We start from the raw sequence: 4,915 nt of genomic DNA, 5'->3' as shown, positions 1-4,915 counted from the left end.
TTTGTTTTTTGCCTTTTTTTTTTCTTTTTTCTTTTTTCCCCTAATGTGCTCCAGTACTGTATATATCTGTGGATTTACTCAGTGAGCCAAGCGTGGTCAATTTCAGTGATGTCACCTGCAGCATATTTTCCTGCTGCTGTGTCCCCACAGGGTTCCTTAAATTAGCATGCTCTCTGATTTCATTTGATACCAAAAAGATCTGGAATTGTATATTTTCTATGTAGTGTTTTTGATTGTGGTTGTTTTGTTTTGTTTTGTTTTTCACCTTTTTCTATACACAAATAGACAATTTGTTGGCTTTCAACAGTTGGCTTTCAAGGGCAAAAGTGATCAAAGAAAATTCAATCTTTAGATTTGAATAATTTCTGGAACTACTCAGCTCATACCATACATTATTTTTCTTCTACAAAGTCTCAGATTCTGGTAAATGATGAGAATTCACCTAATTTTTTTCCCTCAGCTCAGTCTAGAAGATTGAATGCATACTGTGCTGGACATTGTTTGAACAAGACTGTTGGAGATCTTTAAGATTTTAATAAATCAAATCTCTGAGACGGGCAGAGGATAGGAGAAAGTGCTATCAACATGTTTGTGATATAAAAGGAAGCTGAGTCACACAGAATTAATTAATATGCTGAATGTCACACAAGAAATTTAGCTTAAGGAATCTTCTCAGTCTTAACTATCTTGAATTGTTCAGTGCCTTCATCATACACCATAAAAAGCTATCATCAGGGCCCATATCTTGCACATGATGATACTATTATTTTTCTTAGTATGAGATATGGACATTATTTCATTTTGTAGGTCTTGGTAATAGTTAAAACAGTAACAATGCCTAGAAATATGAATACTTTATGCATACTTCAAGTTTTATTGCATACAAGTTTTACTACATACTGTGATCTTTAATGCAAATACTTCATTGAATAATTCAGAAGTTTATTGAAAGTATTTTTAATAGTTTTGAAACTCATTTTTCACTAGTTGCGCTCTAAGAAATCAATGTTATTAACTAAAGCAGTAAAAGCAATGGTATTTTCTATAAATATATAATTAGCTTTCTAAATTTTTTAGGGAGTCCAGCTTACATTAACAAAGAATATTGCACTGAATTTACTGTCACAAAAGCTATGGGGCAAAAAGGATTTACACTGCCATGCAATGTAGAAAGAAATGAAGAAGGAAGAGGAAGGCGATATTCTCCATATAATTTCAGAAGCAAGGGCTTAAGAAATAAAGATCAGGAATAGGTAGTTTAAAAACATTATTTCACAGTGGACTATTATTTTGTACCTTGTGGCTGTCTGGATAGAATATATTTATTTAACTAAACAACAAAGTGAAATTAAACTTATTAGATCCAAACTGCAACAACACTGTTGCAACACTCAAAGTTCAATTCAGCCTCTTTCTGATAGTCTCTAATAATAAGCCAGATATTTCAGAGTGGAGTTACGCTTATCCAGCACCTATCTTGATTGTTCAGGGAATTTAAAGGGTCCCTCCTTCCTGCTCTTTGAGCACTTTGTGATTTGTATACCAGAGTACATCCTTATGTTTTGGTTTCCAGAATGGAATGGACTGAAAAGAAAACAGTAATGTTTAACATCTAATAATAGGTACTTGTTTTTTTTCTCTGAGTTTAATTTCTTGAAACACACATAGTCTACATTGCATGTTCCTATATACTAGAGCACAGTTCTCACTGAAGTCTATTTGATTGCCTTCCTGGCTCATTTCTCAACCTGTCCCAGTTCTCTCCAGCTAGAATTACTGTCTGATGCTAATGGACATATGTTGGCAGCAATAAGCCTGCTACCTGAGTATCCAATTCCTTATTCAATCTGTTCTCCCTAGAGCTTCCTGCCAACCCTCTTTTTGCCTGATCAGTCCCAGTTTCCCACTCCATGCCCAATTTGTATGTCCCTTCCCATTCTTTAGATTGACTACCAATCCAGTGCCTTTGCTCCTTAAGCCTCAGCCATCATCTCAGCTCAACACTGACAGTTTTTCTTCATTACTAGTGCTCTTCTGTCAACTGGGATCCCTACGGAGTAACATTGGGTACACATAAGCCCAGCTCTCATTGCTGGAGTTGGCTCCTTCCTATCACAGGATATTTTTTTATCAACCTTCTTAGTCTTCCAATACAAGTGTCCTCAGTTACTCCACAGGAATGTTGTGTGTACCACGGCCTAAGGAGTTGAGAGATGCTTGAGCATAGCCAACAGTGACTGATACTAAATGGAGACTTTACATCTTCAGTGTTAACAGATCCCTCCTGCTTCTTTGAAACCTGATGCTTTTTAAAAGATTTTATATTTGGTGATGTTCAAAGCCACATACTATCAAAACCAGTAATCCTACTATGAGGCAGTAGACCTAATCACGTATATAAGGCAATTTTAAAATATGCTTAGTTCTGTGTAGAGATATTAACCGCATTAAAAAATCCTAGTTAGAAGTAAATATTTCTAAGAAGACAGCAGTTAGCCTTTGGGAATCAGAAAAACACAGATAACTTAATCAATAAAGTAAGTTTTAGTATGTTAATAAAGGTAACAGTGAAACGTGATCCATGTTTCAACAAGAATTTTCAGGTTTTCTTGGAGGTTTCAAACTTCTTTTTACAAATCCCTTGGGTAGCAGAATGAATCTCTCTCACTTATTGGATGAACAGTGCATAATACTTTGTGTAATGAAATTAAGCAGCCTGAAATGCATGTGAACACTACTAATGAGACAAAATGCATCACCAGTGAAAGTTTGCCAGAAAACTAGTATCTCTGTGGAAAACCTGTATGAATCTTCCATAGAAATGCAAAATGCAAACAAAACCAACAGGAAAAGAAACCTTCAAAAAGTTTATTTCTGCATTTTGCGTCTTACTTTTTTAGTTGCATAAGGAAGATACTTAAGATAGTCACATATTTTAAATGCACCAGTCTTTCTCCATCAAGAGTCAACATCCCCAGTAGCATGAATCTTTTGGTGAAAAAAACTGAAACAGAAAAAGAAGTTTGCAAGTAACATAAGATCATAGGAAAAAGCTTTTTTTTTTTATCAAGAAAGGTCAATTATCAATTTATGAAGGATGCTGCCAGAAACACAAGAACATGAAGATAAAGTCACTTTGTTCTTTTTACTATCTAAGAAAACAACAACAACAACAACAAAAAAACCTCCACAAATCAAAAGAATGGTCCACAGAAAAGATTAACAGCTCATTTCTATAATTTGAGCTAAACAAGGGTATGGTAGCTTCTCCCTAAGAGATACTCTTTGGCTTAAGGATACAATTCTGGCAAACAATAAAACACTATCTGTTTACATCTGCAAACTTCTGAGAGTGCCCACAGCTATATTAGAATGTACTAGCTGATTCAAAAAGTGAAGGTATTTATCTGTGCAGTTTTGCAACATCTTTTATCTGCCCTCTCCACCATAAATGATTTGGATACAATGCCTGAGATGTGTATTTTCTGTTGCTTGAGATATTTTTGCTCTATAAAACTTTATTTGATGCATTTGAAAGAAAACAAAGATACCACCTGTCATCAACAATCTAAGGACATCTTGTCAGCAAAGTCAGTTTGAAAGTAATGCCTCCCATTTAATTTCATGGAAACTACAGTACATACAAAGAGCAAATTTTTAGCTATAAAACAGTATTTTTCTACATAATCATCCCTATTAGCTGTGCATTTTCACCAGAGATTGAACTAGAGTCTGCACGCTGCACTCATAAAAATCTGCACCAGCAGAGGTGACTCGCTGTCACTGCTCCTGAAACTCACCACCCACCACCTCACTGTGCTTGCATTCACTGTTTGGTCTCCAGAAACATTCAGCAAGTAGTGATGAATGTCAAGGGCTACCATTTTTTTTGCATGGAGGAATCCAGTTCTACATACGCACTTGCACGTCAGACTCCATTCTGTCAGACTGCCCCTCTGCTGCCATCTGTCACATGGCAACAAAACCTAACAGAACACTGGTGGGAAGGTTCAACCTCTACTGCCCTACCACCAACATCTGTCATGAGCTAAGAGAATAAAATAGGAGGCATTACTTTCAGACCAGCCCTTGTTAATCAATGTTCAGAAGCATAGAATTTATTTTATCTACATCTATTAGTAAATATAATAGTATGTTCCACTGTTGGTGGTAGTAGAGCCGTAGCTCATCTATCACATCTTTGACTACTACATACCTTTGCTGGTGCTTGCAGTACAATTTGGTGATGCGGAACATTTTTATTACCAACATAAATGGCAGCAACCTAAGAATTGGGCATTCTTTATTCCCTTCAGCTAGTTTTCAAATTATATCTCTGGATTGTGTGCACTAGTTTCCCCTTTTCAAAGTTCAGAATTTTTAGAATCATGCAAAGATATGTACAGTTTCATGGAGTTTGACTATTCAGCCAAAAAAAACTCAATAATTTTAGTTCTGGATAATAATAAAGATATTTCATTACTATTTTTCTGCTGACTTCTGACTGTTTTTATCTCCTGTACTAAAAAAATAAACCATTTCTTTCAATCTAAAGCATGATAAGGTTATCTCTGCTCTGCAACAAACACTGGTATCCGTACAGCAGATGTAGCTAGATGTTTATAAAAACCTGATAGCCGACATCTTAGAGTCATCACCCTTCAAGAAAATGTGCCTGTCCCCACATGACATTATTCAAGCATATACATGTTTTCTAGCCTCCCTGGTCTCAGTAAGATATTTTAGACTCCCCCTTTGGGGATATTTTTCCATAGGAGAATTTGAACTTCTGTTGTGCTTCTATTCAAGTTAAACACATTTTAGGAAGGAAATTTTCTTCACTTCTTACTTCTTTCTCAAAACAAGCAAGGAATAAACAGATGCAGATATACATTCTTTAGTTTGCAGTGGTATA

Source organism: Meleagris gallopavo, chromosome 1 (assembly GCF_000146605.3).
Source record: "Meleagris gallopavo isolate NT-WF06-2002-E0010 breed Aviagen turkey brand Nicholas breeding stock chromosome 1, Turkey_5.1, whole genome shotgun sequence".
Classification (NCBI taxonomy): Eukaryota; Metazoa; Chordata; class Aves; order Galliformes; family Phasianidae; genus Meleagris; species Meleagris gallopavo.
This window is presented reverse-complemented; position numbering follows the sequence as displayed.